Below are 26,369 nucleotides of genomic sequence, written 5' to 3'. Positions count from 1 at the left end.
CTGGTGCCCAGACTAACTTTGACAGTGTCATTCAGCTTGTTCATTTTAGACCAACTACCAATATCCAAGTCTTGTTCTTACAACACTATTAAAATCTTCTCCAGACTTTAGCTGTTTGTGACACCAATGATTGCTTCCAATTTTTTTTTTAGGTGAACAGTTTTAATGGCTGCATGTCAAAGGCAGATTTTTTCTCCTGTAGCCACAGTAAGGTTGCATGTGTGTGTATGTATGCTCAGTTGTGTCTGACTTTTTGTGACTCCATGAACTGTAGCCCTCCAGGCTCCTCTGTCCATGGGATTTCCCAGGCAAGAATACTGGAGTGGGTTGCCATTGCCTTCTCCAGGGGACTCTTCCTGACCCAAGGATTGAACCTGCGTCTCCGGCATTGTAGGTAGATTTCTTACAGCTGATCTTCCTGGGAACCCCACAGTAAGGTTAACTAGCACTAAATGACAGGTGCAATAGTTATCTCTGGTTCTGAGCAGCCATGATTGAGATCATTGAGCAGATCTTCTAGTCAATGAAATGGTTTTTCATTTTAAATATTTTCAGATGAACTTATGTGCAGATGGATGAGTAAACTCATCTTTTTCAATTCATGGCATATTGTCAGTCAACACTGTTCCATGCAAAGCTTCTCTCTTGTTTTCATTCTTTCTCTTAATTTTTTATAATTTTATTGTGGTATAATTTACATATGAGAAACTGAACCCATTTAAATTGTATGATTTATAACTTTTGACATGTGAAAACATCTATGGAATTACAATAGATGTAGTTTTCAAGTCCATTAACAGAAGAGCCTCTTGGTGTATTTTGAACCTCAAAGTATTTTTTTTCTTTTTGACAATAAAGACTCCTGAGGTGCCCAGAGTCACACAGTGAATTGGCTCTAGTCTGAATCTTAAATTCAAGTTTATCAATTTCTGGTCTTCAAGTCTCAACATGGAATATAGAGTTTCTTTATTAAGTATCTTGAGTCTAACTGTGTATTCTGGAGAGGTCATAAACCATCATCAGGTCTGGGTGAGTGAAGTAGAGAAAGGCATACCAATTATCAGTCAAGTTGGTTGGGTGGAAAGAGTATAAGCCCCCAAACAAATCTTTACTCTTGTTTATTCATGGCTGTTGAGGAAGGACTTTATGTTTTCAGAGCTTCAGCATCCCCTTCTTTAAGCTGGAAAATCAATTCTTTGCCACCTATTTCAGACACCTATGAGTAATAAATGAGGTGATAGATATGAAAATTCTTTGAAATTTGCAAAGTATAAGATACATGAAAAATTTATGGATGGTAAAGTGAAGTCTCTGGGAGGAAAGTAACTGTTTTTGTGGGGTGTTCATAGAAGTAAGTCAAAACTAGAGCTCTAAATACAGTCTAGTTAATAATGATAATCCCATGATCTTCATTGAATATTTTTATTTTAGCTACTTAGTAACTTTATTCCATGTCAACATTGCTTCACATTGCTACAGATAGAATTAATCTCTGAAATAACATGAATACATTTAACATAATTATTTTCGGGTAGTTTTTCCTCTGTGGTCGGGAAACTAAAGGCTGGAATTAGAACTTTTATCAGAAAATAAGATATATGCACGCTAATTCAGTATATAACATCTTTTCATTAAATTGATTTTGTAGACAAAAATTTGTCTAACAGTATGTCATATTTGTTTTCTGTTTTTGTCAGATTTAATCTCTAAATTTTTCATGCATTTATATTTCAGGCAATTTACAATTCTCTTGATTAGTGTTTCTATCCATTTCCCATGTACAGGACAATTAATCTAATTTTTTCCCTGGGGTCTATTTTTAATATTTGCTAGAGAAAAGAAGTAGAACATGAAATGCCAGTAATGAAATTACCACGAGTGTCATTTGCTTTCAGTTTTGAGTAATATAGGTGAAGTATATGTTAGCCCCAGGAAAACCCTAAATGTTGTCTTCTTACTACTTAAAGCATATGAAGACTAACTTATAATGTAAAGAAGTAGATTTTTTTTCCAAGTTACTTTTATAATAAAACTCACTTCTTGAATAATTCAGAGCAGTGGTTCTTTAGGGGGAAGAGGAGACGGTTTTGCTCCAAAGGAAGCAAAAGTATTAGTCCCTCAGTCCTGTCTGACTCTTTGTGACCCCCATGGACTGTAGCCGGCTAGCCTCCTCTGTCCATGGGATTCTCTGGTCCAGAACACTGGAGTAGGTTGCCATTCCCTTCTGCAGGTGATCTTCCCAACCCAGGGATGGAACCCTGGTCTCCTGCACTGCAGGTAGATTCTTTACCATATGAGCCACCCAGAAGCCGTTTGCTCCAAAGGAACCTTTGGTAATATCTGGAGATGTTTTGTTTTTAACAACTGAAGGGGTGCCACTAGTATCTAGTCAGTAGAGGCCAACGATTAGGCTAAACATCCTACAATGCACAGGACAGCCCCCACAACAAAGAATTGTCCTGCCCAAAAGAGCTGATATTGAGAATCCTGGCTTAGATTCAGTGGGTGACAAAATCTCATAATTGGTTGAAAGACTCATTGAGGGTTGGGAAAGGGAGAAATTTTATAGAGGCACATTGAATAGGCATAAAATAAAGTCATGATTTCAGCTTCCAGTGCTATGGTTTTCACATTAGTTTAGAAAACTAGAGACTTTCAAACGTTAGAGAAACAATCCATGTAGACGTAAAAATAAATCACACCTGAAAGCTGTTCTATCAAGGGTGTTGGGAAATCAGATTGGTTGGTTGTTTTGCCCTTCGTAGATCACTAAGGGTGGCCAGGAAGAAGGAGAAAAAAATGGAAGGGAAAATGTAGTAAGAGCAAATCCAAAAAGGTAAGCCTGTGAAGGGAATAGCAATACTGTGGTGCCCTTTGTTGTTGATATTTTTGTGTAGTTTATTGGGTGGAGGGGCATGGGAGGGTGGAAAGAGCGAGTGAATGGGAAAGTATTTGCCAGTCTCTCAACTTTAGACGGTGCGGTGGACCCCGTCACAAGATCGGTGAGGGGGCTGGGACCCAGGGTTTGGGTTCAGAGCATGGCCACTGGTTGTAGGATGTATACCTCAGGGGACAGGGGCTGTGGCCGCGGCCAAGTGCGCACCAGCCCTCTCTGAAGGCAGGGATGTTTTGGGCGCACGGAAAGAGGAGCTCAGTCCCAATCTCGCTCCTGGGGAACGCTGGTCTTGAGTGCCTCCTCTGCCAGACTCCAGCCTCCACGCCGCGCCCTCCTCGGTGTCTATTCCCAGCCGCTGCGCCCGCAGGCTGAATGAGTATTTGTTGCTCCTGTCCGTCGCGTCTTTCAGGACCTCAGGGGGAGCTCCCTGTGCCGGCTCCAGATAGTCCACGGAGAGGGCGCCTCGCAAGGCTTCTGTGATTTTGGGGGCAAGAACCAGTCAACACTGTTGCTTCGAAGTTTTTTTCTGTTTAGACAACATCCCAAGAACTTAAAGTTCCAAAATAGTTCTCCTTACACCTTATTATTATTATTATTATTATTATTATTTTGGAGGAGGGGAGGGGAGAGGTGGACTAGGACATGGAGAGACTGTGGGAAATTTGACCCAATGGAAATAGTAAATATTTTAATTAGCGTATTTACCTTCCTCATTCCAAGCTGTCATCTTTTATTTCTTTGAACAAATATGACCTGAAGTTAGACTCAGTGTAAACTCGGGCAATCTTGATTCCAGCTTGTGCTTCATCCAGCCCAGCATTTCTCATGATATACTATGTGTATAAGTTAAATAAGCAGGGTGACAATATACAGCCTTGACGTACTTCTTTCCTAGTTTGGAACCAGTCTATTTTCCATGTCCAGTTCTAACTGTTGCTTCCTGACCTGCATACAGATTTCTCAAGAGCTAGGTCAGGTGGTCCGGTATTCCCATATCTTTAAGAATTTTCCACAGTTTTTTTGTGATCCACACAGTCAAAGGCTTTGGCATAGTCAATAAAGCAGAAATAGATGTTTTTCTGAAACTCTCTTGCTTTTTCGATGATCCAATGGATGTTGGTAATTTGATCTCTGGTTCCTCTGCCTTTTCGAAATCGAGCTTGGACATCTGGAAGTTCATGGTTCACGTACTGTTGAAGCCTGGCTTGGAGAATTTTGAGCATTACTTTACTAGCATGTGAGATGAGTACAATTGTGCAGTAGTTTGGGCATTCTTTGGCATTGCCTTTCTTTTGGACTGGAATGAAGACTGACTTTTTCCAGTCCTGTGGTCACTGCTGAGTTTTCCAGATTTGCTGGCATATTGAGTGCAGCACTTTCATAGCATCATCTTTTAGGATTTGAAATAGCTCAACTGAAATTCCATCACCTCCACTAGCTTTGTTCGTAGTGATGCTTCCTAAGGCCCACTTGACTTTGCATTTCAGGACGTCTGGCTCTAGGTGAGTAATCATACCATCGTGATTATCTGGGTCGTGAAGATATTTTTTGTATAGTTCTTCTGTGTATTCTGGGCTTCCCTGGTGACTCAGATGGTAAAGCGTCTGCCTGCAATGTGGGAGACCTGGGTTTGATACCTGGGTTGGGAAGATCCCCTGGAGAAGGAAATGGCAACCCACTCCAGTACTCTTGCCTGGAAAATCCCATGGACTGAAGAGACTGGTAGGCTACAGTCTATGGGGTTGCAAAGAGTTGGACATGACTGAGCGACTTTACTTTCACTTTCTGTGTATTCTTGCCACCTCGCCTTAATATCTTCTGCTTCTGCTAGGTCTATGCCATTTCTGTCCTTTATTGTGCCCATCTTTGCATGAAATGTTCCCTGGGTATCTCTAATTTTCTGGAAGAAATCTCTAGTCTTTCCTATTCTATGATTTTCCTCTATTTCTTGGCACTGATCACTGAGGAAGGCTTTCTTATCTCTCCTTGCTATTCTTTGGAACTCTGCATTCAAATGGATTTATCTTTCCTTTTCTCCTTTGCTTTTTGCTTCTCTCCTTTTCACAGCTAGTTGTAAGGCCTCCTCAGACAGCCATTGTGCTTTTTTACATTTCTTTTTCCTGGGGATGGGCTTGATCCCTGTCTCCTGTACAATGTCACGAACCTCAATCCATATTTCTTCAGGCACTCTATCAGATCTAATCCCTTGAATTTTTGCCAAATTCAGAGTTAAATTGAAGAAAGTAGGGAAACCCACTAGAGCATTCAGGTATGAAAAAGACCTTATTGAGGGTAAAATACAGAGAGGTTTAATTAGACAACTGAACCTAGTTTAATGGAATAATCCTGTTCAGCTGAAACTAGGACTTGGTAACAAAATGGTAAAGTTGTTTAAAAAAATTTAAAAATAAATTCCCATTGTCTCTTACCTGCATCTAGAGTTATTATTGATGTTATATGAAAATAAAGTTTAAGGTTAATTTTGCTGATTGTGTTTAAACCCTCCCTGGCACTGTGCATATCTTACTGAGAGATGCTTAGGAAGAGTTCTGTGAATGTAACCTATTTGAAAGAAGAGAATTTGTAGTGAATGGGGAGCAGAGTGGGGACCATAAGGACACTTATTATTTCATTATTGAAATAAACTAATGCCAAATCTGTAAGCTAAGCTACTTTGAAAAAACATCAGTTTCATGTATGGTAGAGTAAAAGGAGGCTGAAAATTTTTGTTGGAGTTTTGCTTACTAATTGTGTAGTCTAAGACCAGTAACTTAACAGTTTGGGGGCAGTTTCTTCAACCTTAAAAGATAGTCAGTGATTTGATTAGTGGGAATATATAACTATTTTTTAGCCTGTAACATGAATAATCATCCTCCTCACTCCTAACAGCCTTAGATAGACCAGGTGAAGGTGGGATGATGCTTCCCAGGTGCTTCTCATGATGATCTTTTCCCCTCCCCTCCCCATCAGGAGATTCTTGAATCCTCGTAGACCATAGACCAAAGACTGGGTAAGTTGTCTAACTTTATAAACTGTTGAGTATTTAACTATTCTGCCGAAGATTTTTCTTTAGTCATAATTTTTTCTTAAGCAAAAGTAGTAACAACATAGGTTTAAATTGGGTTGAGTGGTGAATGATTTACCTTAGAGTTGTATTTGAAATGTTGTTAAGTTGAAATATGTCTAAACATGAGTATGGCACATACATGTTAAAGCTACTGTGTGTGGGCCTAGACATTCAAGAATGAATACTCTCAAGGTCTTTCTGGGCTACATAAAAATACCTTTATAAGTTAATTAAACCTTTAATTTCTAATTTGGTTCACTTGTATCTCCGATCTCCTGGATGAGGTCCTGTGTAAACTGAGCTCATTTGAGCCCCTTCTTGGCCTAAAGATGTGCACTGTTTTCACTGAAATTAACCTTAAATCATTATCTGCAGTGAGTTTTTATTTTGAGTACATGAGATCTTTTATCATTGATATGCCATGTTTATAAATTAATCTTATTTTATTTATATGGATTGGTATAGTATTGAATGTATACATGTTAATATATGTGAAGATGAGTATAATATTAAATTTGCTGTCTGATTAGATCATGAATATATATATATATATATGTATATATGTATGTGTCTCTCTCTATATATATATATCTCCATGATGTTTTGAAGTTTTGGGGATTTGGTACTGCATTTTCTGGTAGATATTAATAATTTGAGTCAAAAAAGGTCTCAGCCATTGATGAGGTGTTACTTGGAATTCCTTAGGTGGGACGAATAATCTATGCAGATGAGATTCTATAAACCTGTTCATCAGATATTTCCAAGGTTGTATTTGGGTAAATTCTCCTTTATGTCTTTAATCTCTAAGATATAACAGTGTTAACACTGGGGAATTTGAACTAAGGAATACAAGAATTATGCCGGTGTGTTGGGCACATTCAAGTCAGATCTGTACCACTCACATAATCTTGGAAACAAGATAGTGAAAGTGTACTTTTCAACTGAGTTTATCAGTTACTAGGAAGATAAATTAGGGGTAGCTAGAGGTTTGATGAGAATGCTGAGATCTGTGGAGAGGCTTGTTTGGGTCAAATTAATTGTGCTTCACCCATTTTCTATGGAGGAATGGAATGAAAGTCTTTTTGAAAAAGGGAAATATTTTCCCTTCACCTGAAATTAAATTGGAGAAAGTTCACAGTATCCGTTCATAGGGCTTGGTAATGTTTCTTGGCATTTTGGAGATTCATACTTACATGTACTTAAAAAGATGATACAAATGTCCCTGCCTGAACAGAGTTAGGAAGCTGCATTAGGAGTAAACTGCAGTGACATTTTCCTTGGTAGCTCAGACGGTAAAGCGTCTGCCTGCAATGTGGGAGACCTGGGTTCGATCCCCGGGTCGGGAAGATCCCCTGGAGAAGGAAATGGCAACCCACTCCAGTACTCTTGCCTGGAAAATTCCATGGATGGAGGAGCCTGGTAGGCTACAGTCCAGTCCATGGGATCGCAAAGAGTCGGACATGACTGAGCAACTTCACTGGCAGTGACATCTGTTGTGGGAGAAGGCTGTATACATTTGACTGATTCTTGGGAAGAAGTTGGCCTGAAACCATTTAGAACGTTTTTCTAACCAGGAAGACCAAAGGTGGACCTCTGGAAGTGAATAGAAGCCACCAGCAAAGAGGAATATTTCATATCAGAGCAAGTTGAGTGTTCAGTTGGGTGTCCTTGGAGAATTGGACAGATGTGTTCCTTCTTACCGCAGTCAGGATTTGTCCTCTGTCACCCAGAAGACTCAGCCTCCATATGACATTGGTACCTGCCCCTTCCTCCATGTGACCCCTAAGGGGTGACAGTCTAGTGAATGGGGAAGGACTCAAGAGAAGAAAGCACCTAACCTGGTCACTGCTACAGGCTTATTAGCCTGAAATGGGCTCAAGATGGGAAAAGCAGAGGTTTCACCTTTATAAAGTTTGAAATTTTGATTATTACATTAGGTGGACATTTTAACTAGTGAAATGGAATGATCCTTTTGATTAAAGGGAGGTTGGAAAACTGTGGATACTTCTTAAGGTTTTATCTAGGACCAGGAAAAGAATTATCCCAGAGAAGAAGATTGAAAGACAGTGGGAGAAAGTTTTTTATGTTTACTAGGGAGTCTAACTTCTTTAAAGAAATGATTATTCTGTAATTCCTTTGTCTTTGGCTCAACTATGGGATCTTGGCCAATGTGCTTAATTTGTCCAAAGCTTTGGTTTCTATATCAGTACACGAACATACTATTGGTACCTATCTCAAATCTTATTGTGAGAAACAAATCTTACTAACACAGTGCCTGACACAATGTAGAAAGTGAAAGTGAGTCTCTCAGTTGTGTCCGACTCTTTGCAACCCCATGGACTGTACAGTCTATGGAATTCTCCAGGCCAGAATACTAGAGTGGATAGCCTTTTTCTTCTCCAGGGGGTCTTCCCAACATCAAAACTGTGGTTTCCTGCATTACAGGTGGATTCTTTACCAACTGAGCTATCAGGGAAGCCTGATGGTTCAGTATCAGGCTCAGTTAGGTGCTAATTTATCTGTTTAGGTGAATTATCAGAATGACTTGGCTGAGGCAATAGAAATCAACAAATTTCTAGCCTGGGCTGAAGAAAGTGGTGACCAAAGGCACAAAGTTGTCTGATGCCTTGATTCTGACTACTACTCCCAGATGTGAGGAAGGAAGCACCAACTTGCCTAACCAGTTTTTTTCCTACGCCTTTAAAAGTAAACACAGTAAAACAGCTTCTTAAAGATACAACTGAATATATATCTGTAAAAATAGGGGCATGAACCAGGGCTTCTCTGGGCCATTTATATAAAATAGTTTTAGGGGAAAAATAAAGATTCTGGTGAAGTTTAAAATGGAGTCCAATTGTTGAAGGCAAAGGTAATACTTAAAAGTCAGATTTCATAGATGTCTAAATCCAAATGCCAGTGAGTTATTTTCAGAGAATACCACATCAAAGGCACTTGTGGCTGTGGATAATGTGTAAACATTTGAAATCTCAGACCACTACCTTGGCTTCAAACACTGGGAAGGTGTTTAAATGGTGACCAAGGAGTAGTATCACTTTTGCTTTCTTTGAGTTTATATGTTCTAGTTGTTTGTGAAAAATAAACCAATATATTGTGAAATTAAAGGCATAAACTAAACTCCAGAGGAATGACATATGGTTAGGAAGGCACTAAAAATATGCAGATGGATTTTGATGTTCTCATAAACATAAAGGCTTGATTTGATTTTTGCCTTTTTGTTAACTTTTAGTAAAATTACACAAGCAAGTATCTGCATACCAGGGAAAATAATCTCAATTAAAACATCCAAAAGAGAAGGCATCCAGCTCACTGTGACTTGTTCAACCACACAAATTGAGCTATAAAATAGATATATATGTATAAAAGAATACCTATGGTGCATTTTTCTGTTCTTTAAAAGAAGTAAAAGTACCTAGCTCTTTGATCTTGTCTCTAGTCTCTTACCTTTTTAAACATGGTTCCAAGGACACTTATTTCTCCATAAATATGTAATCATTAGGAGCTGACAAAATAACTTTGTGCAACTCCTTGTTCATTTTCTCTCCACAGCTTCGTAGCTCTTAAATTAGAGATTAAAAAAATTCGAAGTGTGGGAGGCAGAGGATCAGTGCAAATCCATCTGAACTTGAAAGAATCTTTTGATATTTTTAACTAAGTGTCTATATTGGGATGAACTGTATCATTAGCTTTTCATGGAATAAACTACTGTTTTTAGAAACTAACCCAAGTTATGAAGAGCAGTAAATATTATAGTTTTAATGAAAATGTTGTTATAAATATAGAGTTGTATATTTTAAAACTTATTTCTTTTCTGTCTTGTCTTCTGAAAGCAAGTGTTTAAAACAAGCTTAGAAATGTAATTTTGAATTGAGAGTGTACTCACAAGTCCTTCTCCCTCATTTTATAACTGAATCTTAGATTGAGATTCTACATCAATTAGTAGGACTTGGACTGGAGGATAAACCTTGCTGTATATCTTTATGACAAAAAGAAGTCCAGGAAAGTTAAGATTCTGTGACAGTGCCTTGTTTTTTTTTTTAAAGGTTTGGATTTTGGGGGGCAGACTTATATAAGTGAGAATAGCTTAATTTGATATAATATTAGTCTTATTTAATGAAGGAATAGAAAATAATAGTTTTAAATCATTTATCTAAATTATTTTAGTTTAGAGATGTAAACTCATAGTTTGAAAATTTCAAAGAATATTTGAGAGAACATTTACCTGGATAAAGCCACAGGAATTACTGTTTATCGTTCTTTCCTTCTTTAGTAGGATATGGCAATCTTTCTTAAAATTCTCGATTTTTTTCAACATTTTATAGATTGTAACTTTTGTTGAATTAAAGCACAATTCTTAAGGAATTTGAACCAGCTTTTTTATTTCAATTATTTAGTTATTTTTAATAGTGCTCATTTTATAACATTAATTTCTGTGCTTGATGTATTGAATATTTTATTATGTGCTGCTGTATGTACTTGAATGTTCAAATTCTGGTCAACTCTAGTAGTTCTGAGCAACATCATGTTTGTCAAATTTACTAACTGCTTGGCATACCATTTTTCTTAAATAGCCTTATAGGCATTTACTGAACTATGTACTAAACATAGTTTATTCATTTGTAATCTGTATGATACTATATTGGAAAAGGGAATGGCAACCCATTCCAGTATTCATGCCTGGAAAGTTCTATGGACAGAGGAGCCTGGCAGGCTACAGTCCATGGGGTCGCAAAGAGTTGGACACGACTGAAGCGATTTGGCATGCACCTACACGATACTATATATGTATAGAAATTCATTTGCCAATAAAAATCCCACCTATCTGATAATTTTTATAAATAGAATAATAATTGTTTAATATAGCATAATTGGCACTCTCTTTGAAAGGAATCAAACTGTGGATGAATTAAATCATTTGTTATTTGCAGTCTAGGCTATCTTTAAACTACAACTAAAGAGGATGTTAAACTTTTTAACTTAATTGATTTATAAGGCAAATGATTGTGTTGCCACTTGTTACTGAAATCGGTAAATTTTGGTATAAAGCATTGAATTAAATAACCACTCCATTTTCTTTAGAAGCACTTGAGTTTCTATAAGGTTTAGAATTTCATCCACTCTTCAAACTCCTTTTCATTAAATTTCTCTTCAACCACCATGATTTAAGGTAAAATACCTAAATACCTTTTGTAGTGGGTAAGAACTGATGCCCTTAATTTAACCAACCAGTGACAGACATGATGTGAAAATAGTTAAGTGACAATGAAAGCTACTCCTAGAGACAAATAAAAAACACACTGCATAGCTTCACAGGAATTTTCATCTGTTTAATGTATACTGACGTTTGAATCATTGGGAGTATTTGAAGGACGGTTTGGGTCATTAAATAAAGTATAGATGGTAGTTCATCCATGTTGGTTTCTGAAGTTGGCTGTAAAATGTATTATGAAATAAATTCCTCCCACTTGCTATTTTGTCCCCCGTATGTTTGATATTGTGCATGTGAATATCAGGCTGAAATAGTGGGACTTAAGTACTTAATTAGGTGATTCAGAGTTAGATATTAAGTATAGGAGGATGGGGCATCTCTAAATATTTTAAACCTTGTGGCTAATGTATCATAATATATTTAAGGCATGATTGAAACTGGATTGTCTTCTAGTAAAAGTTCAAGAATCCAGAATTGGATTTGACTGTTTTAAAATTTCATGGTCATTAACTTGTAACCAGTGTTATTGTTTTATCACAAAACAGTATTCTTGTTAGCAGAAATCATTGTCACCATGAGAGTACTTCCAATCACAAGCACTAGAGATTTGATCCTGACACATGTTGAGAGGATGTCGCATTCAGTTAAAACAAAACTGGCCCATTAATGGTGAAAAATGTGTTTTCTGGAGCCAGACTGACTGTATGCAAATCTTGGCTTCACCATTTCGTAGCCAGGTGATTTTTGAACAAATGGCTATCCTCATCTGTCCTCCCATGAGGCTGAGTTTGTGTAATGACATATTTATACATTCTTCAAAGTCTTGCTCTGAGGGCTGAATGACTTAGTATATATCAAGTGTTTAGAATATTGCCTAGCACATTTGAATTATCAACAAATATTAGCTATTAGCTAGTTCTTCACCCTGCCCGCCGCCCCCTGCTTTTTTTGTCCAGCTGCAGTGCGTTTCAGACTACTTTGTGCTAAATTCTCACCTCTTGCTTTCTCTTGCTAGATTCATATCTTTTTGGTTTATGGAAGAAAGTAACTTCTGTAAGACTGAATTATGTATGTATGGTTATATAAATATATGTAAAGATGTGTGTGTGTATGAGAGCCATATAAGTAATATTTTGGACAATATATCAGGAGGATTTATAGGGTAACTCTTTAAATAGCCATATTCTTGTTAAAGGCAATAGTTTGGACCATTCTACATATGTACTTAAACACAATGTTTACAGATCTTAATAAGGTACTGACATGACATGTACACCTTTCATTGAGTATATTAGATCACTTGCTCCCAAACTTCTTAGAAGATTCTTTTAATGATAACAGATCTGTGAATCAGCACATAATAGTCAAAGAAGTTTTTCCTCAGAGGACACCAAAAGGTTGACGTGGGAAACTTTCAGTTTAGTGGTTAAGACTGACTGAAAATTGCCTTTGCTACTCAGTAGCTGTGTTATCTTACACAAGTTACTTAATCGCAACTCCTCTTTAAAACAGCTTGAATTTTACATTCTTGTAATTCATATAAATGCTTTATTATATTTCAGACAATGTTGCTCATAGTTCAGATGATTAAAACAGGAGCTGGCAAAGTATGCAAAAGGAAACTACAATTCTATAACTCTTACCCATTGTTTCAAATGCTTACCTTTATTTTACAAAGAGAATGAATAAAAAACCTCACAATTATTTCCTCTTAGATGAAGAGTTCTCAAAGAACATGTCTAGTAGTGGACCTCTACAGCATTTTTATATATGAACAATAATTTTTTTCAGTGAAAGTAGCATTTGCATAACAGCTTGTCTTAACTTTAATTTGGAAACATTAAAAATTAATGTCAGGATACAAAATTGGGTTGTATCCCACACTTGAAATATTTTTTGATAACTTAAAAAAGCCTCAATGTCACATGATTTTTCACGTTATGTGTTATGTGTTATGTTATGTGTTTACATATTTTATGTTATATGTTTACTTCTCAATTTTTCTACAGAATAATCAACTCAGAAGTTGTGAGAAACTGAATTTTGCTTTGGCTGTGAAAACAGCCTCAGAAATACCAATTCTAGATATACTGAACCGCATCTTGTCTTGCCAAAATCTAAACAAAAAAACAGATCCTATAATAAAAGCAACTTTTTGACTATAGGAAAAAGCAATTTATGACTTCCCCAGTGGCAGTTTGAACAAATGTTGAGACTTTGGAGGATCTATTAATGTGGGAAAAATAAAAGGACATGCTTCTTTCAAAGATCTGCTCCATTAAGGTTAATCTCAGCAAATGAGTCACCACGTCAAACCTCAGCCCAGAAAGTTTTGTTTTTTAATAAAAGATTGGCAAAATAGAAAAGTTTTATTGTCCAAATGTGCAAGTCCACATTTTACTAGTTTTTCAGAACATTAGGCAAGAGACCCATGTAAAATGAAAAGAGGTGGGGTTTGAGCTAAAAATGAATTCTGAATGAGCCATTATTAAAGCTTTCATCCTTGTGATGGACCAGCTGCTGGATTGCATGCTCACACTGAGTCACTCAAGGCTTACAGAACACCCAGTGTGTGCTGGGCACTCAATAGTGCAGCACCATCTATGGGATATATTGAATAATCACAGATCTCCTTTTAGACATAAATTATTTTACACTGCCCAGGACCTTTTCAAACAAAGCAGAGGAAAGTATAAAATGAATCATTTACTGGAGTTGGCTTTACTGCTTAGGAAGGAAATTTATTTGTAGGCTCTACTTATAACTGTGACACAATAATTATGAAACCCCTTTCAGTTAAATAAGACAAATACTAAAGGCTTTATAAAATATTCTCACCAAGAAATAAAGAATCTTTTAGAAATACTTTATAAGACATCTTGCCAGAGTAGTGACATGTAAAGAAGTTTATAGCAACTGCAAGTATCTGCATGTGTGCAAAGTCGCTTCGGTTGTGTCCGACTCAGCTACCCATGGACTGTAGCCCACCAGGCTTCTCTATCCATGGTATTCTCCAGGCAAGAATACTGGAGTGGGTTGCTGTGCTCTTGTCTAGAGGATCTTTCCAGCCCAGGGACTGAACCCACGTCTTTTAAGTCTCCTGCATTAGCAGGTGGGTTCTTTACCACTAGCACCACCTGGGAAGCCCACAAGTATCTAGGGAGCTGCGAAAACAGTTGCATTATTATACCTATGTTTTAAACCACATTCTGCCAAGAAGTAGAAAAGTGTAAGAGAGGAGTACCTTTTATTTGCTTGTTTTAATTAATTTTTTAAAATTTTTTACCCTTTTTTTCAAAGGTTTGTTCTGGTAGGAAATGGAGAAACCCAATAAAAAATGTATACTTATCATAGATAAGTCCAATGTTGCCTTCCCCCCTCTCGTTTTTGATTTGTATTGGACTATGGAAGGACAAGGGAGTAGAAATGAGAAGGGAATAATCTTCTGGCAAGTAAGTACCTACAAGAAGGAAGTTGTAGAGACTAGAGAACAAGGAGATAAAAGGTTTCTGTCATTTAGAACAGAGAAAAATATAAAATTAAAATTCTGAGAGTAAGTAAAGATAACAATGGTGTAAAAGGTATTCATTTTGTAAAGAAAATATTTTTTCTACATAATTAAGTAATTTAAAAGTAAAGGTTCAAAAAGTTCCTGTGCTCAAAAATATAAAAAACACAGAAGTAAGCTAACTGTTTCAGGTGCAGACAAGCATTAATTTTACTTCTTTAAACAGATTCTTATGTGTTTCTAATATAAAAAAAATTATTTTGTAATAGTATTTTAAACTAATGATTAGCAAAGAAGTAATAACTTTCGATTTATTATATATTTGCCCTCTCTAACTTTGCATCCCTTGCTTCCTATTAAAGTACCATACCTGTCAAGTCCCATCACTCTTAAAAACCTATCCCTGTTCACTTTTATCTTTTTACAGTTAGTTTTGTTGGACTTTCTTTTTTTTTTTGGCTATTTTTTATGTATCTCTATTGCCTCTGTTTTACGAATATGACATTTTTCCCTTTTTATATGGTTGAGCACACAAATCTCTCTTTTTCTCCCTTTTCCCCCTCAGGTTTATTGTGATATAATTGACAAAATTGTAAAGATACTTAAAGTGCCCATCATCATATACATTGAAAGGATTCCCCCCGAGTTAATTACCACACATTCGCCTCTGAGGTGTATCTTTTGGTGCGTGAGAACATTTCCGTTTTCCTCCTAGCAAATTTCAGTTATACAACAGTATCACACAGTAGGGTTATCAGCTATAGTTACCATGTTGTTTGTTCGATCCTCAGATCTTATAACTGAAAGTTTATACCCTTTTGCCAACATTTTCTTATTTCCCCCAACCCTTAGCAGCTACTTTCCTACTGTTTCTGTGAGTTTGATATGTTATGTATTCCACATAAGTGATGCCATGTAGTATTTGCCTTTCCAGTTCTGACTTGCTTCACTTAGCATAATGCTTTAAGGTTAAGTGTAAATTGTTGCAAATTTCAAGATTTCCTTCTTTCTCATGCCTGAATAATATTTCATTATATATATACACCACATCTTGATATCCCTTCATCTGTTGATGGGCACTTAGGTTGTTTCCATAGTTTTCTGGCCATTTAAAACATCTCTAAGTGAAGTGAAAGCTGCTCAGTTGTGTCCGACTCTTTCCAACCCCATGGACTATATAGTCCCTGGAATTCTCCAGGCCCTTAATACTGGAGTGGGTAGCCTTTCCGTTCTCCAGGGAATCTTCCCAACCCAGAGATTGAACCCAGGTCTCCCGCGTTGCAGGTAGATTCTTTACCAGCTGAGCCACAAGGGAAGCCCTAGAATACTAGAGTGGGTAGCCTGTCCCTTCTCCAGGGGATTGTCCTGACCCAGGAGTCGAACCGGGGTCTCCTGCATTGCAGGCGGATTCTTTACCAACTTAGCTATCAGGGAATATTAAGTTTCTGCCTCTTTGATAATGTCTTTTAATTTTTTTTCTTCTGCAGCCTTCACCCATTTCATTAATTAAATTGTGAATAATTAAAGTTAAATGAAAAGATTATTCGCTATGAGTACATTTTTGTGATTTACAATCATAAAAGAACTCTAACCAGAATGCATGTCTCAGTCATGGATGCTGTTTTCCACTCTTTTTTTCAGTGCCCATAATAGTGACAGACACAGCACTGGAAATAGAGATGAGGATCAAACAGTGAGAAATTATGTTGAAATACTACATTGTAGTTGTTGTTAAGTTGCCCCGTCATGTCCAACTGTGTGATCCCATGGACTGCAGCATGCCAGGCCTCCTTGTCCCTCATCATCATCGCCTGGAGTTTGCCCAAGTTCATGTTCATTGCATCAGTGATGTTGTCCAGCCATCTCATCCTCTGATGCCCTCTTCTCCTTCTGCCTTCAATCTATCCCAGCATCTGGGACTTTCCCAATGAGTCGTCTGACCAAAATACTGAAGTTTCAGCATCAGTCCTTCCAGTGAATATTCAGGGTTGATCTCCATTAAGATTGACTGGTTTGATCTCCTTGCTGTCCAAGGGACAGCACCACAGTCTTCTCCAGCACCACAGTTCAAAAGCATCAATTCTTTGGCATTCTTCCTTCTTTAAGGTCCAGCTGTCATAATCGTATGTGACCACTGGGAAGACCACAGCCTTGACTATACAGACCTTTGTCGGCAGAGTAATGTCTCTGCTTTTCAACACACTGTCTAGGTTTGTCATTGCTTTCCTGCCAGGAAGCAGTCATCTTCTGATTTCATAGCTGCAGTCACTGTTCGCAATGGCTTACTAATTAACTGTTTTTAAATATGAAGGTACTCTAGACTTAACGGTGGGGAGAAACCAGTAGAAGATGCTTATTAATAGGTTCTCTGGTCATATTTCCTCTAAATTTATGAATATGACAGGTATTCACAAGTATAGGGGTGATTATGGGAATCTTATCAAAATATATAGTATCAGAAAAAGTCCGTTGTGTATACATGAAAAGGATCAAAATGTCATAGTAGGTAGTGGAGAGGTGGACATAGGACATTATCTTAAAAAATGAAAGAAGAACTTACAGAGGTATTTTCCTCTTACTTATTTAGGGTATCTTCTTATGATTTTCCAAACAAAATGTTAGGATTTCATGATGTGATCCTTTCACTTTGAGTCCTACAGTGCAGTCAGTACAAGAATCTCTTTTAAAAACAGGCACTATCCATTTTCCCAAATATTTTTTTTAATTAATGCTTTGATACTAAAATTAATCTTTTCTGAAACTTACCTTGGTGGATTCTTTCTTCAATTTTTAATTTGTTTAACTCTGGTATATCACCATTTGTCTATGGCTTTCCAATTTATTGTAATGTTATTTAATAGACTGCTTTTAACATTTTACTTTGTAAATGATTTGAATATTGTTATCACAGTATTTTCAACACTCTAATTGACAGTGAGGGACTGAACAGTAAGATTGAGCAATGAAGATGGTAAACTAATATTAAATGGGGAGAGATATGAGTGTTAACCTGTTTCACAGGTCATCAGTTCATTTATGAATTAGTTTGGACAGTGATGTTTTGCTTTTCTGTCCTACTTTATAAATTCACAGTGTTTTGGAAAATGAATGTTAGAGTAATGGGAAATCCTGATAAATATTTGAAGCTAGAAGTGTATAGAAAGTATTCTTAAGGGCAAATTGTGATGACTAAGGATCAGGTGTGCCATTCATGGAAGCTTCCTATCCACCAGTGTTAGACTTCTCTGCCACTGGCAAGGTGGATGATCAGGTCTCTGAAGGTGTTCATCCGTGGATGCATACCAACCATGCTTCATATAATTTCACCCAGTCTCACACTTCACACACTATTCATTCCCTTTTCTTTTCTCCCATTCTCTTCCCTCTCCCCCTTTCATGATTGATGCTGTCTTTGAAAACAGTTTCTAGCTGCTTTCTTTTAGAGATATCTTTATTTTTATTTCAAGATAGACTTTTTTCCTTAACTTTTTATTTTGTATTGAGGTGTAGCTGATTAAAAATGTTGTGATAGTTTCAGGTAAACAGAAAAGGGACTGAATCATACATACACATGTATCCATTCTCCCCCAGATTCTCCTCCCATCCAGGCTGCCACATAACATTGAGAAGAGTTTGATGTGCTATATAGTAGGTCCTTGTTGGCTATTCATTTTAAATATAGCACTGTGTGTACATGGGTACATGTCCATCCCAAACTCCCTTTCCCCTTTCTTCCATCCAGAAACCATAAGATAATTCTCTAAATCTGTGAGTCTCCTTCTGTTTTGTAAGATAATTTGTATCATTTCTTTAGATTCCCCATATAAGGGATGTCATATGGTATTTCTTCTTCTCTGACTTACTTCATTCAGTAGGACAATTTCTAGCTCCATCCATGTTGCTGCAAATGGCATTATTTCATTCTTTCTAATGACTGAGTAATATTCCACTGTTTCTATGTACCACTTCTTCTTTATCCACTCCTCTATTGATGGACATTTAGGTTGCTTCCATGTCTTGGCTCTCGTAAACAGTGCTGCAGTGAACATTGGGGTACAGGTATCCTTTTGGATTATGTTTTTCTTTGGATATATGCCCAGGAGTGGGATTGCAGAGTAAGATAAACTTTATTTTGAGCAACTTATGCTTATAGAAAAATCAATTAGAATGTACAGGATTTCCATATATCCCCTCCTCCACCTTCCTGCAGTTTTCCCTATTAACATCTTGCTTTGGTATAGTACATTTGTTAAAATTGATAAGTGAATGTTAATATACTAACTTTATTCCACTATTTATATTAGGATTTACTCAGTTGGACCTTCTGTGGGTTTCACAAGTGTGTAATCATATATTGGCAATGAGAGTATTGTGCAGAGTAGTTTTATGCCCTAAGAATCTGCTGTGCTCTAGTCATCTCTCCCTATCTTCCAGTCCCTGGAAACCAATAATCCTTTTGCTGTTTCTGTGCTTATTTATTTTCTAGAATGTTGATAGTTGGCATTATAAAATATATAGCCTTTTCAGTCGGGCTTACTCATCAGTTTTTTTGATGAATCTCCATTCTGATTGGTCACTTAGTCTTTGTTTTGCTGAGGTCTTCACACCTCTTCCAGTGTCTTCATGGAAAGGATCTTAAATGATCCCATACATGTTCTCTCATTTATGTGGCCTTGATCGTGTCTATGGAAAATTCTCATAGATTCATTTTCTTTACAGCTGAGTACCAGCTGACCAGTGGGGATTACTTTTTCATTGTGCTTTTTATCAAAAAAGTAGCTGGTGTTTGACCTTAGCCTGGAAGATGGAAAGATGACTGGCATTCATTCAGGGGACCTCCTTCCCTTACAGCAGCTCCTCTTTGCTGATATGGAGTTGGCAGATAGTGCTTCCCATCCTTCCATTCTGCAAAAAGACTCTACGGTAAACCCTCATCACTGTAACTGAGGGATTTCAGAGTCATTGTACTGACTGTTAATCCCCATAAAAAATTCTTGTCTGGAACCTTACTTTGGAAGCTCAGTTTAACATCCTACAGCAGAAACAACTCAGAATATATTTTTTTCCTCAAATATTCAGAGATTTATCACGAATCCTTCTACTTTTTCCTTTGTATGCCAAAATGACACTCAAGGAGTGACTTTCCCAGACCCCTTAATGTCATTTTTCCTGTTTTCATCTGGATACCATCTAATTGATAGTTCTAAAATATGTGCAATAAAGCAAAACTACCAGATCAGCAAATACTGCAAGAGAAGATACATATTTGTGGCATATATACATCAAATGAAAATAATATAAACTTAACAATTTTAAATATTTTACCTATGAGAGGAATGGATCATGGGATTCTTGAATAAAAATGGTTATGAACCAAGAATTCTTTGACTCTCCCATGGAAGTAGTCTTCTACAAAATACCAGAAGAAAATAATTTACAAATTATTATATATATAAACAACTTTTTAGGTTTCTATACTGTTTTCCTCTTGCTAAATATGAGAGCATGACCTACTTTTCTCCAACTTGTGCCTCATTGGGTATTTGCTCTATTTTATACACAGCTATTTTCTCTTTGAGTTACTCTTCTACAGAAAGCACTTCCCAAAATGACTCATTAAAAACAGTTCTGCGAATCTTAATCAGAGGTTCATAGTTTGTATTCATCTAGTTCACAACTCTGTGAATTGCCAATTTTTGTTGAATTATTTACATAGAAATGAATACATTTTAACTGTTCATTAATTGGCAGTATCTAATATTATCTTCTATTTGCTACTTGCCTTGTGGACGTTAAGAAAATGATTTTGAAATTCAGTTGGCATTTTGGGAGGCTGACCTAGATAATCCTATTTCTGGAAAATCACTGACTTATTGCAGAACATACTTAAAAAAAAAAATCTCTTCTTAAAGGTATATCACTCTTTTCTTTAATATCCTTAATACAGTCAATGGACTCTTTTTGTTTTAAATTGTTTGCCTTCTAACAACTGATTATCTGGAGAAACTTAGGCTAACACCAGCCAACAGAAGGAAAACCCAGTAAATGTGGCATGACATAGCAGATAAGATCGTGAAACTATGAAGCCAAACTGAGGGGATATGAGTCCTTCTTTTGTCATCTCCTGAGTTACTTTGAGTATGTTTCTTGACCTGTTTGTAACTTAGTTTTTTTATATATGAAAACCAAATGAAAGTGAAAGTGAAGTTGCTCAGTCATGTCCGACTCTTTGCAACCCCATGGACTGTAGCCCACCAGACTCCTCAGTCCATGGGATTTTCCAGGCAAGGGTACTGGAGAGGGCTGCTATTTCCTTCTCCAGGGGATCTTCCCAACCCAGGGATCAAAGCTGGGTCTCCTGCATTGCAGGCAGACACTTTACCATATGAGCCACCAGGGAAGCCATGAAAACCAAATAATAGCACACATCTCATAGGGTAAAAATGAAGATTAAATGAGTTAACACATGGAAAGGGCTTCTCAGTGTCTGGGACGTTTAAAACACTCAGTGAATGTATGCATTTTAGTATTTGTAAAGTCGTGAGGGGAAAAAAGCCAAATCCTATTCTTCGTCTGGCAGTACCAGGAATTGTTGTATTTTCAGTTTTTTCCCCTGCATAAAGAACAAGGGAAAGTTAATCAACTCAAATTCTGTGATTACCCTTTGCACCAACCTGGCTTGAGAAACTATTGGCTTAAAAAAGCTAAAAATAATAAAAATCCAACACAGGACACTAGAATTTAAATTGGCAAGGTCTTTTATTTTAAGAGGTATTGGCCCTGGTTTAAATCATGCGGAAAGGGGTTCAGAAATCTCCTTTGCTCATCAGAATGTTTAATCTTCTACCTTACGGAAAGAAACAGTAGTCCTTAGTAAGTGTACATTCCATTCTGAAAAGAACTTATTCCAGAAGGGAATAGTGTGTCAGTTTCCTGATGGGTTTCTGGAGTTCGGTTCCTTCACTTGCCCCTCCAGAGGGGCCTCTGTTTGAACCCCTAACAATGAGGAGGTTCTATACAGGCCCAGAATCTATAGTTGAGAACTGGTGCTCTTGCTCTTTTGTTAGCTTAAATTACCTTCTTTGATTTTATAACAAGTTATTTGAAGGATTACTCACATCCTGGCATTCTGTCTACTTTTCTCTTATATGTTTTCTTTCCTCCTGGTTTGCTCTTCTTACAAACCTAGAGATGAAAGGCACATGGAGCATGGTTCACACAGAACATTGCAGTGAGGGAGAAGCCGAAGTGTTTCCCAAGTTCTCTACAGCCAACCCCTGCAGACCTCCTGCCGATACTCATGCTATACAGAAAGGTTTGAGGGTAAAAATCCAAAGTGGTGTCCAGAAATTGTTTAAAATCTCAAGTGACTAAGTTGATGGTTACTTTTTCTATATCAGTGTAACTTTAAAATGGCGAATGGTTTCTCCTCCTAGGTATCTTTTTCTAACATTATATATTTAATAAGCAATATCCTATAAGGTCAATAATGTTACACATTTAAAAAGTAACTGACCCTCAGATTTCAATACTGGTCATAGTTCTACAAGAATCAATACTACATCTCAAATTAGTCTTTACATTGACCCAAACAGAGTCACTATATGCATATTAGTCAGGTGTCACAAAATAAATCGAATTAAAGAGTGAAGAATGTACAGCTTTTTATATAACTTGATATGTGATACTTCCAGTCTTAGTTCTCTATCACGTTTTTACTTTTATCAAATTATTCCAATAGCTAAACCATTAGTCACCTGCTCGTTAAGTGAAATAAAACAGGCAAAATGTCCTTTACAGTGTCTGGTATATAAAGGCATTCATTAAATATTATAATCTTACCTCCTTCAATTTCTGTCTTTTCAAATAGGGGTATTAAGAATTTAATCAGTTCCTTTATGTATGTATAATACTTGCAAATTTGATGTTGGAAGCGAGGACTAAAAGCTGCTTTATGATGTAGCTGGTTTATTCATTGAGTGGGGAGTTGGATGAAATTGGGAAAGTCTTGAAATATTCTACAAGAGCATTTTATTTAAAAAAAAAAAAGTCCCTCACTCTTCTGCCCTCCTCCGGGGCACTGCCCATATAATTCTGGAGGCGTGAATGTGGGGAGCTTCCTTTCCCAAATTTCCAAGTTTACCTTAGACTTAATCACAAAAGGGATCCTGGTGACTCAGATGGTAAAGAATCTGCCTGCAGTGTGGGAGACCTGGGTTCGATCCCTGGGTCAGGAAGATCCCCTGGAAAAAGAAATGACAACCCACTGCAGTATTCTTGCCTGGGAAATTCCATGGACAGAGGAGCCTGGTGGGCTACAGTCCATGGAGTTGCAAAGAGTTGGACACAACTGAGCAACTAACATTTGCAGTCACAAAAGGAAAAGTGCAAGTGAAAGTTGCTCAGTCGTGTCCGACTCTTTGTGACCCCATGGACTATACAGTCCATAGAAATCTCCAGGCCACAAAAGGAGATCTCACTGTATTTTTCAGGAGGTCCAATACCATTGAAAAAGGTTCAGGATTAGCTGGGAAAGTAGACAGACAAATTTGGACAGGGCAGTGCCAAGAATGATGACGCATCTGTAGTTTTTTAACTCAAATCCCTAACTTCTCCTTCTTTCTGTCCTTGTTTCATTATTCTTAAAAAAACTGCCTTTCTAGCTGAAATTGTCAGAAATTGCCCTTCAATGATTTTGTCATTGCTTTAAGGCCTAAAGCTATTATTCTCCAAAAGAACTCATAATTACATCGTGCGTGAGTTCTCAGTTGCTCAGCCGACTCTTTGTGACCCCATGGACTGTAGCCTGCCAGGCTCCTTTGTCCATGGAGTTTTCCAGGCAAGAAAACGAGTGTGTGTGTGTTCAGTCACTTCAGTCGTGTCCAGCTCTTTACGACCCTATGGACTGTAGCCCTCCAGGGTCCTCTGTCCGTGGGATTCTCTAGGCAAGAATACTAGAGTGGGTTGCTATTTCCTCCTCCAGGGGATCTTCCTGATCCAGGGATCAAACCTGCATCTTCTTTGTCTCCTCCATTAGCAGGCAGATTCTTTACTGCTGAGCCACCTGGGAAGCCCTTATATATAAGGGTTGATTATTATAACTTCATGAACTTTAATATAAGGGACCCAAGAGTTCTTTTTTTTCTAATATTTGAATTTATGGGTTCTCTTTCTAAAAAGCCTAATCATTTTTTTTTGTACTAGATTTTCTTTAAAATTAATCATCTGCAATAAGTGCTAAGTTGCTTCAGTCATGTCTGACTCTTTGTGACTCTGTGGACTATGGCCCACCAGGCTCCTCTGTCCAGGGGGATTCTCCAGGCAAGAATACTGAAGTGGATAGCTTTTCCCTTCTCCAGGGGAAGATTGGGATGTTCCCAACCCAGGGATCGAACCCAGCTCTCCTGCATTGCAGGCAGATTCTTTACCATCTGCACCACCAGAGAAACCCAGGAATACTGAAGTGAGTAGCCTGCCTCTTCTCCAGGGGAACTTCCTGACCCAGGAATCAAAATCGGGGTATTTCGCACTGCAGGTGTTTCTTTACCAGCTGGGCAAGCAGGCATACTTTCTAGTCTGGAGTTTTGCACTAGGTTTCTGGTAAGTCACGTTACTGTCTTGTTTTATCCTCACCTACCTCAGTTTCCTTTCCCTACCACGGCCAACGTGATTATAGTCATACCATTATCCTGTTTCAAAATTCTAGAAACCAGCTGAGTATTTCAGTCATTAAGGAATTCACATTTTTTTCATTTTGCCATTGGTATTGTGATCATATTACAAAAGAGGCATTCTTATTTTGTATTTATCATAGAAATGAAATAAAAATTAATGTTGATTTTCTTAAGAAAGATATGTGATTTTTATTTGCTTTGGCTTTATTTCTATAGTATTAGATGTATTTTAAAAATATGCATTACTTTATGAAAATCCTTCATGGTACCCCATTTTTGTTATAATATTTTGTAACTTTTTAACAATGTTAAAAACTCTACTTACTTTTCAGATTCATTGTTTTATGTTTACTCACAGTTCTGTTTCCAGATGTATCGAGGTATTTGCTATTCAGTTTTTTGATTCATATTCCTTTTTTCCTCTGCATATTTGTACTGTTCTAAACTGAATACCTTTTTCCTTCTTTGATACTAACTCCTGTTCTTCCTTAGTAGCCAGTGATGTATATATTACTGAACTTTGTATCCTACCTCACAATACATTTTCTGGCCTGCCCCACCCCCCTTTTAGACAGTGAGCTCCTTGACAGCAGATACTGGAAACTAGCTTCATCTGGAACTAGTAGATGCTAGTCAATGAATGAATAAATTTGTAGCCCAAGAGCATTTTTTTCATGCAAAATGGGCCTCCTTTACCACGTTTAACTCTTAGAAGACCAAAGTTTCTAACTAGGAACAAAATCGCCACACTTGAAACTGAGGCAGGTGGTTTCCTCTATTCCTCTTCCTCCTTCCTTGCCAAAATCTTCTTTCCCCACTTCCCCTAAAAAATTCAGAGCTGGAGGTTGGGATGAATAAACGTGAATGTATTTATAGATGCTCTGTTAAAAAAGGAAAACAAAAAACCTCAATGCCCTTCGAGACTTTTCGGCATTAATGACCTTCCTTCTGTCATTATTATTGTAGGCTAGAGTAGAGTGTAATTTGCACAGATTTCCCTATTCACAGGAATATCTGGAATATTGTTTTAGATGAAGTTAATATCATACATAGATTGTGGCTATCAGTTTTGACATGATCTAAGAAATATTAAAAAGTTATAACTTGTCTATGTTTAACATAGATGATAATCTTACAACACAGAATAGTACATAGTGTCTCACAAGGGGCTCTTAACTGTATGCATTGCTGCATTGGAAGTTTATTAGAAGATATGGAAGAATTTGATCACTCTTTGGAAATTGGTTCAACTGTTTTGCATGACCAAGTTTCCCTTATTTAGAAAGAAAGCCCTTATTTTCCTTCAAAACAATGCCGTTTTGTCTCCTATTTTATCTCACTAAGGAACATTTTATTTGTGAACCAAAAAGTAATTCCTCATACAACAACTGCAGATTCATTAGTGTAAATTTAGTTAATTCTTGTCAACTATAAGTTTGAAATATGAAAATAGTTGCTATAGAATAATGAAAAGGCTTTTTTTCCTCAGGTTGTTTTTCTGCTACACTTAGAAAATGGGAAAGAGGAAAGAGAAAAAAAATGAGAATGAGGGGGAGAATGTGAGGGGGTAGAGAGGAAAGGGGCGGGGGAAGTACCTCATTCAGTTGTAACACATCAGAAGATGAGAAGGTAAACATGCATTTCTGAGGTCTAAATAATATCAACATCTGATGAGAATTCTGATATGACAGTGATAGCTTCACTAAATCATTGTGATAACATAGTGCTTGGGATTTTGTTTTAAGGACTTCAAGATGTATCATATTCTTGTATCTGAATTTTTATATAGTTTATTTTCCTTCATAATACCAACCATTATAAGAAATGAAACCAATGTTGGTAACAAGTGTTTTAGTCAAAAAACAAAACCCCCCACAAATGTTAGTAGTAAGCTACTTGAATGACCTATGTTGGTTGAACAAGCAAGGAGGCAGTTTTCTTTCACTGATTCATTTCATGTTCTGTTGACTTGAGCACTTATATTTTTCCATTATAGT

At 37.1% G+C, this 26,369-nt stretch overlaps 1 long non-coding RNA gene across 1 annotated transcript; it reads right to left on the bottom strand.

The window, feature by feature from the left end:
- Positions 1–2,873: 2,873 nt before the first annotated feature.
- LOC145524023 (uncharacterized) lies at positions 2,874–24,879 on the bottom strand. Its single transcript, XR_014067032.1, has 4 exons — positions 24,729–24,879; positions 21,817–21,883; positions 20,024–20,107; positions 2,874–3,370 (listed from the first exon to the last, which is right to left on the bottom strand). It is a non-coding gene; the product is annotated as an uncharacterized LOC145524023 (long non-coding RNA).
- Positions 24,880–26,369: the final 1,490 nt, after the last annotated feature.

The sequence above is a fragment of the Giraffa tippelskirchi genome, chromosome 10, assembly GCF_054371585.1.
Source record: "Giraffa tippelskirchi isolate mGirTip1 chromosome 10, T2T-mGirTip1v1.2.pri, whole genome shotgun sequence".
In the NCBI taxonomy this organism is placed as follows: Eukaryota; Metazoa; Chordata; class Mammalia; order Artiodactyla; family Giraffidae; genus Giraffa; species Giraffa tippelskirchi.
This window is presented reverse-complemented; position numbering and strand designations above follow the sequence as displayed.